The sequence below is a fragment of the Heterocephalus glaber genome, unplaced genomic scaffold, assembly GCF_053883595.1.
Source record: "Heterocephalus glaber isolate CG9 unplaced genomic scaffold, H.glaber_assembly_v1.0 deba00001497, whole genome shotgun sequence".
Classification (NCBI taxonomy): domain Eukaryota; kingdom Metazoa; phylum Chordata; class Mammalia; order Rodentia; family Bathyergidae; genus Heterocephalus; species Heterocephalus glaber.
In genome coordinates, this window is record NW_028258320.1 from 64,536,240 (window position 1) to 64,553,324 (window position 17,085).

The 17,085-nt window shown below is 40.9% G+C and overlaps 1 long non-coding RNA gene across 1 annotated transcript in view; it reads right to left on the bottom strand.

The window, feature by feature from the left end:
* Positions 1-3,770: 3,770 nt before the first annotated feature.
* LOC110347817 (uncharacterized) overlaps positions 3,771-17,085 on the bottom strand; it is a 79,178-nt gene continuing 65,863 nt past the window's right edge. The window contains exon 6 of the long non-coding RNA XR_015440452.1: positions 3,771-11,688. This is a non-coding gene — a long non-coding RNA (uncharacterized LOC110347817). The remainder of the gene's footprint in view (positions 11,689-17,085) is intronic.

The following is a 17,085-nucleotide window of genomic DNA, read 5'->3' on the forward strand; positions in this document are numbered from 1 at the left end:
AAGTAGAATTGAAGGTAAAAATCATATGATAATCTCAATAGATATAGGAAATAAACCTTCAACAAAATCCAATATCCCTTCATAATTTTAAAAAAAAAAACTGCTAAAAATAAATAGAGAAAAACCTTACCTCAAAATGATAAAGCCATATATGATAAAGCCACAGCCAACATCATACTGAATGGGGGAAAACTGACAGAATTTCTTCTAAAATCAGGAATGAGACAAGGTAATCCACTCTTACCACTCCTACTCAACATAGGACTCAAAACTATAGCCAGAGCAATCAGCCAAGAAAAAGAAATAAAGGGATACAAGTAGAAAAGGAAGAAGTCAAATTGTCCCTATTTGCAGATGATATGATCCTGCATATAAAAGACCCAAAAACTTCCACTTGTAGATCTGATAATCAAATTCAGCAAAGTAGTAGGATATAAGAATCAACACACAAAAATCAATAATGTTCCTATGCATCAATAATGAACCTACAAAGAAAGAAATCAGGAAAAACAATTCCATTCACACAATAGCTTCAAAAGAAATTAAATACCTAGAATCAACCTAACCATGGAGGTAAAAGATATCTATAATGAAAATTACAAAACCCTGAAGAAAAAAAGAAATTGGAAGGAACATTAAAAAATGGAAAAACATCCTTTATTCTTGGATCAGTAAAATGAACATTGTTTTAATGGTTATATTACCAAAAATGATCTGCAAATTTAATATCATTCCTATTAAATTTCCAACAACATTCTTCATAAAACTAGAAAAATAATCCTAAAGTTAACATGGACCAAGAAAAGTCCCAGAATAGCCAAAGCAACTTGAACAAAAAGAGCAAAGTAGAAAGCATCACAATACTGGATTTCAAGTTATATTACAAAGTTATAGTAACAAAAATAGCATGGTTCCAGCACACAAATAGGTAGATCAAAGCAACAGAACAGAAAACACAGAAATAAACCCATGAACCAACAACTATCTGATTTTTGGCAAGGGAACCAAAAACATACACTGGAGAAAAAATAGCGTCTGTAGCAAATGATGATAGAAAAATGGTGCAGAAGCTTGAAACCTGATCCCCAGGTTTCACCCTGTACTAAAATCAAATCAAAATGAATCAATGACTTAGGTATAAAAACAGAAACTTTCAAATTACTGGAAAATAACATAAGGGAAACACTTGAAGCCATAGGCACAGAAATACTTTATGAACAGAACCCACTAGCACAGGAAAAAAACATCAAAAATCAACAGGATTATATCTAAAACCTTCTGCACAGGAAAGGAAACAATCAACAGAGTGAGAAGACAACCCACACAATGGGGAAAAAATTACCAGCTATTCTCAGATAGAGGACTAATATAAAGAACTCAAAAGCATCAACTGGAAACTGGATAAAGAAGATGTGATTTTTTTATAAAATGGAGCACTACTCAGCCATAAAGAATGAGAAACTAGAGGCATTTATAGCTAAATGGATGCATATTGAGGCCATACTCTTAAGTGAAATAAATAGGACACACTTGTAAATACCAAATAGTTTCTCTAATGTGAGAAGCTGAAAGTGTAAGTAAGGATTAAAAGGATTAATAATGAATAATTGATACTTTGAAATAGGAAAAGATCTAAAGGGGTGGGGGTGGTGGGAGAGGAAGGGGAAAGGAAAGAAGGGAAAGGAAAAATTATGAGAAAAGAAAAAAAATGGAAACGAAGTCTATGTAAATAGGGAAGGGTGGAGGGGGTGAAGGGTGCACAGGTAATGGGGAAAAAAATAAGAACCAAGATACATCATGTACAGGTACAAACACCCAATGATAAATGTAAACATATTGTATACCTAAAATGTACCAATAAAAGAATTTAAGGAGGGAAAAAGAAATGAAATTCCACGAGAAATGCAACCAATAAATGGGCAAACAAAATAAATAGACATTTCTCAAAAGAAATAAAATGGCCAGTAAGTACATGAAAAAATTTTCAACATCTTTAGCCATTAGAGAAATGAAAATCAAAGCAACTATGAGATTCCATCTCACCCCTCATCAGAATGGCTATCATCAGGTACATAAAAAGCAGCAAATACTGGTGAGGATGGAGGAGGGAGTATACACCCTCTTCATTGTTGGTGAAAATGTACACTGGTACAACCACTATGAAAATAACTATAGAGATTCCTTTAAAAAAAAACACTAAAAATAGAAATCTCATTTGACCCAACTATACCTCTATTTTCCAAAAAATTTAAAGATACCATACTATAATGATAGATATATTTTGTGTATCATTTCTCTCATGTCTATGCTCCAATATCTTATCAGACTTAACTTATAAAACACAGATTCAAAGATAAAATTATTACAAATTTTAAGATGGCACTAGCAGTACCCAAGGCCATGTTAACTGTACTATCACACACCCATGAGGCCAGTCCTGCTGGGCCTATCAGCACCCTGTCTTTCACGCCAAGTTCCTAACACTGAGGGACCTTACACTCATCCAGGATGAGCTGGAGAAAGAGTACGAGAGGAAGGGATTTTGCCCTTCTTGTTAAGAACCATATCCCTGGTACCTGTACACAGTGAACATTCGCTGAATGAATGAACAAGAAAGTAAGGACCCCACCACTAGACCTCTCCCTTTCCAGGATGATTCTCCCTCTAGCCAGGGTAAGCAAGAAGCCAACAGTAGGCACAAATTCTGGCATAAAAAAATAGTTGGACAAATAAAAGTGCTTTAGCAATAACGATGATTACTGACTCTATCCTGCAGCTCTTTAACCCAGTTCAGCACCTGTGTGGTACTGGCCATCATTGCTCCCAACATTTCACCATGCACACACATACACACACTCACTCATTCACTCACTTCCTTGTGACTGTTGCTGACTGGCTTCCTGCTAATGCAGGAACCCCCCGCCCCCCCAAAAAAGTGCCCTACTCCAGCTCCCGCACTTTCACTAGCCTGGAAACTGCCACAACACTCATTCTTCCACTACCAGCCAGTCTTCTGTCCCTGAAGCCTCGGGGCTTCCCCTCCAAGTAGCAGCTATACAGCCAGTTTTGGAAGATCCTGAATAATATGGGTCCCAAAGAACTTGATTTGCATTTATTCATCTACAGGTCTCTCTGCAGAAGAATTTATGACCACTTCCCTGGGTGTAGGCTGGGAACAAGAGGTAGGAAGCAATCTCTTTTTTAAGTTTCTTAAAGTCCTTCATTGCCATGATCCTTTCTCTATGAAGAGGCCACACAACACAATTTCCCCCTCACAAAGCTAAGTTTCCTGCCTTCTCCAGATACCTGCCCAGAGGTGGAGGACACTTTGGATCTTCCCTTTGCACTCAACTTTACCCTTGACCCTGAACTTTCCAACACCAGCCACTTCTAACATCAGCCAGTGCCATGGTGATGAAGATGTGCTTAAACCACCACTCTCCTGAGGTCCAGAGAAGCAGAAATGAACTCACTCGTGCTAGAGAACAATTTGGCAACAGTTCTTAAACATACTTCTAAATTCCACCTCTGGGAATTTTTCCTAAGAAAATTACTTCTAAGTGAACAAATGCTATTGGCCCAAAGATGTCATTGAGAATAGCAATGCAAAGAGAATAATCTGGATGTCCAAAATAGATAAATAATAAAATAAACTATTATAGCCAATCCAATGTTTAAATGTCACTTTAAATGGTTATCAAAGTAACATAATAATGTGAGGGAAACTGCAATCTTATAATATCATATCATAATAATAAGGAATGGGGTGATATAAAATTGCACGTATAGCCTAGAACCAAATTTGGGTTTAATCCTTTGCATAAAGAAAAAAAAAGACCAGAAAGAAATACACCAAAATGTTAAAAAGCACTTGTGTCAAGATAAGTTTATGTAAATTTTCCCTATAAATTTGATAATGAAAATAAGGTTGACAAATGATCTTCCCTACTCCTGGTCTTAGCTCATAGAATTAATAGTCCTAAATATTAACAAACCAGCTATCTCCTTAGAGAGGGGTACTATGGTATTTAAATGTAAAATATCATTGTAATTTCCTTTTTGAAGCTCTTGTAGCATGCCATCTGTTTACACATAGCAATAGTCAAAGGAAGACGGATCCAGTTCAATATTTTTGCTTCTGAAATCACAGTGTGTTCTATCAGGCTTTCCCTCCATGATAGGAACCTCCATCCAGTGTCTTCTGAACATATGATTAGAGTCAGAACTTCCCCTCCCAACTGCTGAGCACTCACCCATAGCTGGAAATAAAAATGACTCAATGAGAGAAACACAAAAGTGCCATAAGTTGTGGGAGGTGTGTGTGACTGTAATAGTCTGGCTGAGGCAGGCAGAGCTAAGCAAACGGGAGCATGCCTCCTAGTCAGGAGGAAAATGCACTTACAGCTGCTGATCAGCAACTTGTCACTTGAGCATATGATGTGGTTTGGATGTCAAGTGTCCCCTCAGTGTGTACAAGGGTGGGTCCCTAGCATGATGAAACCTTCTAGGGGTGGGGCTTCATGGGAGTTCTTTGAGTCCTTAGCACCCACAGGAGAGAGTGAAATATTGGCCCTTCTTCTTTCTCTTTTGCTTCCTGGCCTGATGTGAGTGATTTTGCTCTACCACATGCCTCCCTGCCATGATGTGTTGCCTTACTGTTAATCCCCAAAGAAATAGGGCAACCAATCATGGACTCTGACTTAGCTTCTTTCTCATTTCTGGGGAAAAAAATACCTGACACCCAAAGTTAAAGGAGAAAAGGTTTATTTTAGCTCATAGTTTGTAGAGGTTTCAGTCCATAGTTGGCTGGCTCCAAGGCAGGTAGCATGACAGAGGTGCTTGGCAGAGGAGAAACAATCCATGGTATGGCAGGAAGGAAGCACCAAAGAAGCAGCCTCCCTATCCCTTTAATTCCATCCAGGCTACAAACCTGTTGGTTGGTGCCACCCACACCCAGGGTGGGGCTTCGGTCATCACAAATCCATTCAGCCACATCCAAAACTATGCTAAACCAATTAGTGGGTTAATCCAGTACCATACACCCTTAATCACGTATAGATACAACTCATAAGAGACTCAAACCTCCAAACCTGTGAGTCAAAATAAGCTTCTCTCTCTTCCTCTCTCTCTCTCTCTCTCTCTCTCTCTCTCTCTCTCCCCCTTCCTCTCTCTCCCTCTCTCCCCCCCTCTCTTTGGCAGCACTGGGGATTGAAACCCAGGAAATCTGCACTAAGTTCCTTTTTCTAATTTTTTTTGTTTTGAGACAGGATCTCATTAAGTTGACAAGATGCCTGGACTGGGCTTAAACTTGCCATCCTCCTGCTTCAGCCTTCCAGCGTGCTGGGTTTACAGGTAAGCACCACCAGGCCTGGCTAACCTTTACTCTTTATAAATTTATTGTCTCAGGTATTTTGTTATAGTGATGAAAGCTGACTCACACAGCACACACCCCAGAAATACCATACCTATTCCAAAGTTCTTTCCTCTGGACTTTTCTTTTTTCAGTATTGAGGATTAAGCCCAGGCCCTCACACATACTAGGCAAGTGCTTTATCACTGAGCTACATTCCCAGCCCTTTTTATTTTATTTCTAGACAAAATGTCACTAAGTTGCCCAAGCTGGCCTCAAATTTGCAATTCTCCAGCCTCATCCTCCCAAATACCTAGGATTATAGGTATATGCCACCATGCCTACCTCCTCCATACATTTTTATGTGAGAGAAAAATCAGCCTTAGTCATGTTTAATCCTATTATACTCTATCTTAATTTTTATTTGTTTTGCTTTGGTTAATTTTCTCAAGTTTTTTTAATTGAAGACAAAAAGATCTGACAGTTTGTCTTAAAAGACAACTTTCATCACGAAAACTATAGTCAGTCATGGGGATGAAGAAAAGGAGAAGCCTTAGGCAGACAACCTGGACCTGAAGAATAATTCCAGAAATCACAAAGACTCATTGTTTTTGCTTCCAAGTTTTCTAGAGCACAGGAAGTTGAATTAAGTTTTGTAAATATCAAATGTTAGTCCTAACCCACCAGCAATGGTGTGTTCTGACACACAAGTGTAGATTACGGTACTTCCATTTGTACAATTTATAGCAAACATAGCTTAAGAAAGCTCCTAGAGAGACAGGATAGCAAAAATAAAGATAAGTAGAAAGGAGACAAGGAAAATCATAACTAAAAATTGAACTTTTAAAAAGACTACCACTTCTGAGACCCAGTTAGAATTATCCAAGGCTCTCCAGATCAGCCTTCCCTTGGTTCATTTAGGCTCCTTTCCCTCCAGACCCACCACAACCAGAATTCCTTAGAGAACTGAAAGTCCTTAAATTGGCTTAGTTTTTAAAAGGTAAAGAGGGCCGGGGATTTAGCTCAGTGGCACCACACCTGCCTCACAAGCACAAGGTCCTGAGTTCAATCCCTGGTACCAAAAAAAAAGGTAAAGAGTGGGAACATGATCCTAAAATAAAGGAACAAGTTGAAAGAAATCAAAGAATGCTGAAATTATTTGTGTAAAATGGATGGTACCCTTCTGAGGGGTAGTCTCTCTCTCTCTCTCTCTCTCTCTCTCTCTCTCATACTCTCTTGTAATTTCTCCCAATAAATCCCTTTATGCTCTATATTAAGGCATTCTGAAAATTCTTTTTCTGAGACAGGAGTCAGCGAACCTGCAAACTTATTCTGTGGGTACAGCCAGTTTGTGTTCCTTATCTACTCATTGAGAACCTCCTCAGACCCTACCCAGTGAACTGCTGCAAAGACCAGAGCTATGCAAAACACAAGATTGGTTTCAGAGATTCACACCTAAAACAGACTCCTTGGTCTTAAAAGTCAGTTGGGCAAAGTGCACAGCTGAGAAATGTAAACTCGTTAAAGATAAATGAAGCCAGCTGCTGAGATAGGACCATAAAGAATTAAACTCAATCCTGTTTTCAATCTCAGAGGCTCTCCTGCCCCTGCCCGGGCTGGCAAAACAGCAGCCTGCTCAGGCTCAAATACACAACCATCGCCTAGAGGGAGTGGGCTGGGCAGGGAATGCCCACTTCTCCACAAGCTCTTTGCAGGCTCAACAGAAGGCCCTCTCAGCCTTCTTGAAGAGCTCATCTACTTAGTGAAATCCTATAACCAAGAGAGAGAAAATGACCCTTCATTCTATCATGCTAGGGTCTTTGCCTACTCTACATGTGTATACCATGCCCTACATTCCACTTTAGGTCAAATGGTTTTTTAACCATGTTGAATGAGCTTGAAGCAGACAGGAACGGATGGGGTGGGCATTTGCAGCTGGTCCCTCTGGTGCCCACCCAGGTCCACTTGGATCTCCTTCCTGGTGCTAGGTATCCATGCTGGCTCCTGCTGACAGCTTATAACTATGATCTGCTCAGAGTAATTCCCCAAGCTCCTGGAGCCACCTCTTCCCCAAGAGTGGAAATGTCTTGGGCATCTGTGTCCCTCAGTGGCTTGTGCCCTTGGCTGACAAGTGCTGGGGCCCAGGTCTTTCTCCTCTGAGAGACAAAGCCTGAGCTCCAGAGGTTTGCTCCAGGTCAAACTGAGACAGGAAGGTAGGATGTAGCTAAAACTGCCTGGGAAAGGGGGAGTGACAAGATTCTGGAACACATGCGCAGAACAGTTCCCAAAGTCCTGCATGTGGACCTCTTGGCAAAACTCGAACAGGTTTTGCACAGGAAAGCCTAGACCACATGTCAGCCTGAGGAGTGAATGATACAAAAAGGACAGTCCACACTGAGCTTTTAGCCACTGTGTTCTCTCTTGCATGAATGGCCACCCTCACACTACAGGGTACACTTCTTTTTCCTTTTAGTTGGCCCAAACTCACTCTGCAGAGCCTATTTCTTTTCCTGCCTTTAAGAAAACTTTGCTACTGTTTGCACTTATCTTGACTAATTCTTTGCTAAGGACAGAAAGACCTAGAAGCCACCTCCAGATTGAGACTCCAGCACCCCAGTAACAAAAGCTAGTAACAAAACCAAAGCTAGGTCTTCACCCAAAATCAAACTTGTGCTCAGTCCCTTTCCGGACCTTTCCTGCCTCCCTCAGCCTCCTCCTGTCTTCTGCCTGGAACATAGCCATCATAAAGCACTTGCCTCTGAATTCTTGGCTCAGGGTCATCTTCTGAGACACCAACCCAAGGCACAGCACTTTGAAGAAAGGTGTGTCCATAAGTCCTACCGGAATTACCTTCAGGCTTGACTCCAGTCTACTCTGGGAATGCTGCTCTCCTAACATTTTTATTAGTTAATGTTTCCTTCCACAATAAGAATTCAGGAAACAGAAACCAGCACAGACTTAATTAAATGAGGCTCAGAGCTGTACCAGCCACAGTAAACACTGACACCTGGATCACACACACTCAGCTCAATTCTGTATACACAGAGGGACCTGTGCTGGGAAAAGGGCAAATCCACCTTGCACATAGCAGCTGAGGCAGCAGCTGCTGACAGAATAAAAGCTGAAAGGCTCCTCTTTCCCAAATGCACCCCCACCAAAGCCTGAGTCTGTTTTTTGTGTTGTTGTTGGGGCTTTTTGTTTGTTTGTTCTTGTTTTGGCAGTACTAGGGATTGCAGGAACACAGGGCCTTTGCACTGAACTATATCCCCCTCCCCTTTTTTTATTGTTTTGAGACAAAATCTCACTAAGTCACTAAGTTGCCCAGGCTGGGCTCAAACTTGTGGTTCTCCTGCCTCAGCCTCCAGAGTGCTGGATTACAGGCATGCACCACACCCAGTTTAGACCTTTTCCTTTAAGAGTAAAAAACAAATGTGCAGCTGTTAACAGATATTACCTCTTCATGGGATTGATCTTATCAGAAGGTTGATTAAAGGTTGCCATAGTAACTGTAGCTATGAGTAAAGATAAATGTTTAATGGGAGCTATTCTGGGTATGGGACAGTTGGGGATGGGAGAGTGAATCATACTGGGAAAGGAGAAAGAGGAGCTGTGAAGCAAAAAGTGACTGAAGCTCTCCACAATTGTTACTCCTAAAACCACAGAACTTTTATTCCACAAGAAACCTAGATGTCATATAGTGCAGTGTTTTTCTCACTCAGGCCGACAATTTGATTTTCACATAAATGTTCCTGGAAGAAGGTTGCTCTAGTAGTGTACAGAAGGACATATGGAGCTCTGCCCACCAGGGTTCCCTCCACATCCCCTCTTTGGACAGCACCATGGGGTCTCCAACAACCTCAAAAGTTGTGACATCCAAATGGTGCTTATTAATACGAATCACTTAATATAACAGTATCAGCCACCACACAATGAGCAATTAATACTCAAGTCTCAGCACAGTCGTAATAAATACTTTATAGGAGTTCTCTCATTTAATTCCCATAAGAATTCAGTGTGGTTTCTGTCATTATTATTCCTAGCTTTCCCACTAAGAGCCACACAGAGTAAATAACAGCTAATAAAGGCTGGAGATAGGATTTGAACCCAGGCTCTCTGACTCCAAAATAGCCATCATGTTCCATCCAATTCATCCTCCCTGTTCTACAGATCTAGAAACTAAGGTTGAGCACAGGAAAGTGGGCCATGTGCATCAGAGGGTTGATGTTTGGACCCAGAATCAGGCTGCCAGCTCACAGTCCAGGGTGACTGTATTAGCTACTTTCCCATCATTGGACAAAATACCCAATACCCACAACATAGAGGAAGAAAGGTTTATTTGGTCATAGTTTCAGTCCATGCACAGTCAGTCTCCAAGCAGAAATGGCATGGTGGAAGGACCTGGGGGAGGAAAGCTGCTTATCTCATGTGAACCAGAAAACAGAAAAAGAAGGCAGGAGCCAAGGACAAGAATATACCCTTCCAAGTCATGGCCCCAGTGACTGGCCTCTTCCAACTAGGCCCCACCGTGTAACAGCATTCAGCTATGCACTCATCAATGGATTAATCCCTCATGATCCAATCATCTTTCAAACCCCTACCTCTGAACACATGAGATTTTTGGGGCACATATTTGATCTAAATCATAACAGTTCCATAGCCATTCCTTCCCCTGGGTGATGCAGTCAGAAGCTTTGGGGAGGAATCCCCATATCTTTAACATGGATCCTCAACCCTTGGGGTCCAGACCCTGCCAGCACCCCCAGTCCCACCTTCAGCCCCACTTGAGCATCCCTACATGCATAGCCCTCTTCATTGTACCATCATGTCCCCAAAATGTCACGCTTCCAACTTCCCTCCCATCCACACATTATCCCCACGTAAGGGACCCCAGGAAAAGTCCTTCCCCTGTCTGTCTGATTAACTGCTAATCAGCCTTCAGTGACTCATTAGAGTGTCACTGCATACAACCTCACTATGCTTTCCCTGATATCCTATCTGCAGCCCTACACTCATTCTTGCCCATCTTACCACCCTTCCTTCTTGCTCCCCCCCGCCCTGCCATGCACACACTGTTCTTCTGTGTCCAAGCGTCTTTACCCTGGTCCACACTGCTTCTACCTCTCACTGCCAGCTTCCAGAGTGAGTTTCTCGTGTTACTCACCTATGGACCCTGACCCTATTGCAGGGCTGGCACTTAAGTGTGCTCCATAGAGAAGGAATGAATAAGCAAATCCCCAATAAGGTAAGTGTATTTTGTGCCCAACCCCCATTTTTTTCTCTAAGTAAAAGTTTCAGTCAAAAATCAATTGTTGTGAAAGAAAATAACCTCTAGGGGCCAGAGTTTTAGCTCAGTGGCTCCACCACCTGCCTGGCAAGCTCAAGGTCCTGAGTTCAATCCCAGGTTCCACAAAAGGAAGAAAGAAGGGGGGGGGGGGAGAAAAAAAGAAAGAAAGAAAGAAAGAAAAAGAAAGAAAAGAAAATAAAAATCAAAACTGCAATGAGTTAGTACTTCATCTGTTAGAATGGCTGAAAAGACAAGTATTGACAAATGTGTGGAGAAAAAAATGTTGGTGAATGTGAAATGGTGTAGCAATTATGGAAACACAGTGTGGAGCTTTCTTAATAAGTTACAAATAGAATTACTGTATGATCCAGCAATCACACTTGTGGACATATATACAAAAGAATTCAAATCAAAATCTCAAAGAGACATCTGCCCTCTACATTCATTGCAGCATTATTCAAGATAGTCATGATAGGATAATAATCCATTCATCCATTGAGAGATGAGTGGGTAAAGAAGATATGGTATATACATTGTATATACATCGTATATACATAAATGCAATGTCAATTCAGCCTTAGGAAAGAAGTCTTGTCATGTGCAATAATGTGGGCAAACCCAGAGAACATTATGCCAAGTGAAAAAAGCCAGTCACAACAAAACAAATATAATATGATTTCACTTACATGAGGTATCTATAAGAGTAAAGAAACAGAGAATGTAACAGTGGTTTCCAGAGTCTTGGAGAAATGGGGAGCTGTCACTCTACAGGATGGATAAATGAATTCCAGAGGCCTGCTATACAGCATAGTGCTTATAGTTAACAACATGGTATTGTGCACTTCAAAACTGGTTAAGAGAATAGTTCTCACATTAACTGTTTTTACATAATTAAATAAGCAAAGGGACACAAGGAAAATTTGGGGAGATGTTGGTTGCATCTATTACCTTGACGACTGTGGCATGCCATTATAGACAGACAAATATCCCATACACTCAGCTCGAGGACACCTCCCAGCATCCCTCGCAGGTCAGGGTGGCCACAGGACTCTGTCTGAGCAAACACCATGTGAACAGAAGTTGAGGTATGTAAGCAGCAGGTGTGACCTCAGGATAAACAAACAACTCAAAACAATTATTTCCCTTTATGGAAGACTCTGGAGGATAAGGCTCTACATATAATTATCAGTTTAGAGGTAATACAGAGGAATTAATTTGACTATACACTGAAGATACAAGAACCAAAATATTTGTACAAACTGAGGAACTCTACAGAACAAATGACTTAGTAACAAGTTACAAAGGGCAAAAGTGGGATGGGAAGGACAGTAGAGGGGGTAACATGGACTAAGCAAGATTAATTCCTCACTGAAACAAATGCGAGTGTGTACATATTAGCCAATTGCAATGTGTCCTTCTTTCTTTGAATCATGATTCAAACAAACTGTTCAGAGGAAGACAGAGAATATGATTCAGGGAAATTTAAACACTGATAATATACTTGATGACATTAAGAAACTATTGTCGGCACGCCCTACCGAGGTCCTGAGTCCCGCAGAAGACACCGAATCACCCCGCTGCAGACAGGCAGGTCTGTGCACGCCCTACCGAGGTCCTGAGTCGCGCGGAAGACGCCGAGTCACACCGCTGCAGACAGCCAGGTCTGCCCACACCCTACCGAGGTCCCCAGTGGCGCGGAACACACGCCGAATCAGTCCGCTGCAGACAGGCAAGTCTGTGCACGTTCTACTAAGGTCCTGGGTCGCGGGGGAGACGCCAAGTCTCCCCGCTGCAGACAGGCAGCCATCTGATTCCAGACTACAAAGACGCAGAGGACACCAGACCACCAGACCAAGGTACTGAGTCCCACTGCTCCTGGTCCAGCGGAAGGGGCTTCCCGGTCACCATCCCTCCCGCTGCTCCCAGCCCAGAGGAAAGGGCTTTGGGGCCACCTTCTGTCCCGCTGCTCCTGGCCCAGAGGAAGGGGCTTCTGAGACACCATCCCACTGCTCCTGGTCCAGAGGAAGGGGTTTCCCGGCCACCATCTCTCCGGCTGCTCCTAGCCCACAGGAAAGGGCTTTTGGGTCACCATCCCTACCGCTGCTCCCAGCCCCTGTCCCACCTCACCCAGCTCAGAGGAGGTAATCCGTGCAGGTGCTAACAGCCCCCCTCCCCAGTCGAAATGAGAAAACACGTAAATAAGTCTCAAAACCAGACTTCCAGATCACCTACAGCAACCCCAAAGGGAAATGAGATGGAACACTCTGATACTCAACCACCCGGACCCACTGAACTGGCAACAAAAGGGGATCTGGAAAAAATGAAATCAGAAATAATTTCTCAGATAACAGGAGAAATTGTGCTCCTAGTGCAAGACATGATTAATAAATCCAGAGAGGAGCTCAGGAACATGATGGAATCCCAACATAAGAAACAAATGGAATCCATAAAACAGATGCAAATAGATTTCCAGGACATGAAAAACTCCATTGAAAGCTACACAGCAGAATGAGCCAATGTGAGGACAGAATTTCAGATATAGAAGATAAGATTGCAATTAGTGACCAGGAAAAGAAAAAATGCTTCAAAATTATAAAGGAACATGAGAAATCAATCCAGCAGCTCTGCTAGATGATGCAAAAAAGAATAACATAAGACTGATTGGGCTCAATGAAGAAACAGCAGAGAGTGCAGATGACATAAAAAATCTCTTCACAGAAATAATGGCAGAAAACTTCCCAAGCAGGGGAAAAGAGCTTGACATACAGATAAGCGAGGCATATAGGACTCCAAATAGCCTTGATCAAAATAAAATCTACACATAGGCATATAATTGTTAAGATTCCAGAAACCCAACAGAAGAACAAAGTTCTACAAGCAGTTAGAGAAAAGAAACAAATCACCTACAAAGGAAAGTCCATCAGAATCACAGCAGACTTCTCAATGAAAACCCTCAAGGCAAAAAGAGCTTGGAGTGATGTATTCCAAGTCCAAAAGGAAAACCAACCCAGATTGATGTACCCTGCAAAACTATCTTTCAAAATGGATGGAGAAATTAAATATTTTCATGACAAAGAGCACCTTAGGAACTTCGTGAATACCAAAACAGCACTCCAAAGAATTTTACACAATAGCCTAGGACAGACATTGAGGATCACAACCCCAGGAAGCAAAGCAGAATGAACCCATCTGGCATGACAAGAAATTAAATGTAAAGGGGGAGAACCCAACAAAAAGAAAAAGTCATGGCAATGACAAGTCAGTACGTTTCAGTTATAACCATCAACGTTAATGGTCTCAATTCAAAAATCAAAAGAAATAGACTGGCAGAATGGGTCAAGAAGCAAAATCCAACAATATGCTGCATACAAGAAACACTTAATTCAAAAGGAAACTCATAGACTGAAAGTTAAAGAGTGGAAAACAATACTGCATGAGACAGGAACCCGAAAAAAAGCAGGAGTAGCTATCCTCTTGGCAGATCAAGTAGATTTCAAACCAACACTGATTAAGAGAGATGAAGAAGGACATTACATCCTTGTAAAGGGAACAATCCAAGAGGAAGAAATAACAATCATAAATATCTATGCACCAAACACGAGTGCACCCAACTATATAAAACAAATACTAACGCACATGAAAAGTCATATATGCACTAATACAATTGTAGTGGGGGACCTCAACACCCCACTGTCACAAATAGATAGATCAACTAGACTAAAAATAAGTAATGAAATACTAGAACTCAATCGAACTCTTGAACAAATGAACTTAACAGATGTTTACAGAGTCTTCCACCCCACAAAATCAGAATACACATTCTTCTCAGCTGCACATGGGTCATTCTCAAAAATAGACCACATACTCACACATAGAACATGTTTAAGAAAGTGCAAAGGAATTGAAGTTATCCCCTGTATATTATCAGACCATAGTGCGATGAAATTGGAGATCCATAGCAAAAGAAACTCAAAAAATTTCATAAACATGTGGAAATTGAACAACACATTTCTGAATAACCAATGGGTCATAGAGGAAATTAAAGAAGAAATCAGACAGTTCCTTCAATTAAATGACAATTACAGTACAACATATCGGAATCTATGGGACACAATGAAAGCAGCCTTACGAGGGAAATTCATAGCAGTGAATATGCATATTACGAAAACAGAACGAGCCCAATTAAACAACCTGATGCTGAACCTCAAGCTTTTAGAAAAAGAAGAGCAGGACAACCCCAAAGCTCATACAAGGGAGGAAATTATAAAGATCAGAGGAGAAATCAATGCAATAGGGACTAAGAGAACGATACAAAAAAATCAATGAAGCCAAGAGCTGGTTCTTCGAAAGAATCAACAAAATTGACAAACCTTTAGCCAACCTTGTCAGAAAAAGGAAAGAAAAGGCCCAAATCCATGCAATTAGGAATGAAAAGGGTGAAATGACAACAGACACAGCAGAAATCCAGAGGATCATCAATACCTACTTCCACAACCTATACGCCAATAAGATGGACAACACAGAAGAAATGGACAGATTCCTAGATACATATGAATTACCAAAGTTGAACGAAGAAGACCTAAAAATTCTGAACAACCCAATATCAACCAATGAAATTGAAAATGTAATTAAAAACTTATCAACTAAGAAAAGCCCGGACCCTGATGGCTTCACTGCTGAATTCTACAAGACATTTAGAGAGGAACGGCTGCCACTACTGTTTAAACTCTTCAATGAAATGGAAAGGGAAGCAATACTCCCAAATTCATTCCTGGAAGCAAGCATCACCTTGATCCCCAAAGCAGAGAAAGACCCAACCAAAAAAGAGAACTATAGGGCAATCTCACTAATGAACATAGATGCAAAAATCCTTAATAAGATACTGGCAAACAGAATGCAGAAGATCATCAAGAAGATCATACACCCCGATCAAGTGGGATTCATCCCAGGGATGCAGGGATGGTTCAATGTACGAAAATCAATTAATGTAATACACTATATCAATAAAGCCAAGGACAAAAACCATATGATTATCTCCATAGATGCAGAAAAAGCATTTGACAAAATCCAACATGCATTTATGATAAAAACCCTACAAAAAATTGGAATAGATGGTCTCTACCTCAAACTGATAGAAGCCATCTATGAAAAACCAACAGCCAATATCATACTAAATGGTCAAAAACTGAAATCCTTCACACTAAAATCAGGAACAAGACAAGGATGTCCACTATCACCACTCTTGTTCAATATAGTTCTGGAAACATTAGCCATGGCAATTAGACAAGAGAAAGAAATAAAAGGAATAAAGATAGGTAATGAAGAAGTCAAATCGTCATTATTTGCAGATAACATGATACTCTATATAGAAGACCCCAACAGATGCCAACAAAAAGTCTTCTAGACTTAATAACCAAATTCAGTCAAGTAGCTGGTTACAAGGTCAACACACAAAAATCAATAGCTTTCCTCTACACAAATGACAGACTCACTGAGAGAGAAATAGGGCAAATAATTCCTTTCACAATAGCATCCAAAAAACTGAAATACCTAGGAATCATCCTAATGAAAGAAATCAAAGACCTCTTCTCTGAAAACTATAGCACTCTGAAAAGAGAGATTGAAGATGATATCAGAAAATGGAAAGACATCCCCTGCTCCTGGGTAGGAAGGATTAATATAGTGAAAATGGCCATACTTCCAAAACTGCTACATAGATTTAATGTAATTCCAATTGAGATCCCAGCAGCATACTTCATAGACCTCGAGAAAACAATCCAAAAATTCATTTGGAGTAAGAAGAGAGCCAGAATAGCAAAAGCAATTCTAGGTAACAGAGACATGGCAGGGGGTATCACAATCCCCAACCTGCAACTTTACTACAAAGCTACTGTGATAAAAACAGCATGGTACTGGCAAAGAAACAGACTTGAGGACCAGTGGAACAGATTAGAAGATGCAGAAACAATGCCAGACACACTCAGCCATCTCATCTTCGACAAAGGAGCCAAACACCCTCACTGGAGGAAAGATAGCCTCTTTAATAAATGGTGCTGGAAAAATTGGGCTTCAACTTGCCAAAGATTCAAACTAGACCTATATCTCTCACCATGCACTAAACTAAAATCAAAATGGATTAAAGATCTAAATATTAAAATAGAAACTCTGAACCAGTTGCAACAGAGGTTAGGTAGAACCGTTGAAGACATTGGTGTAGGAAAAGATTTTATGAACAAAACCTCAGTTGTCCGTGAACTAGCACAAACGGTCAACAAATGGGATCTCTTCTTATTAAAAAGCTTCTGCACAGCAAGAGAAACCACCAGCAGTGTGAAGAGACAACCCACAATGTGGGGAAAAAATCTTCACCTGCTCTTCCTCAGACAAAGGTCTATTATCTCGAATCTATAAAGAACTTAAAAAGATCCCAAATTTGAAGACCCAATCCAAA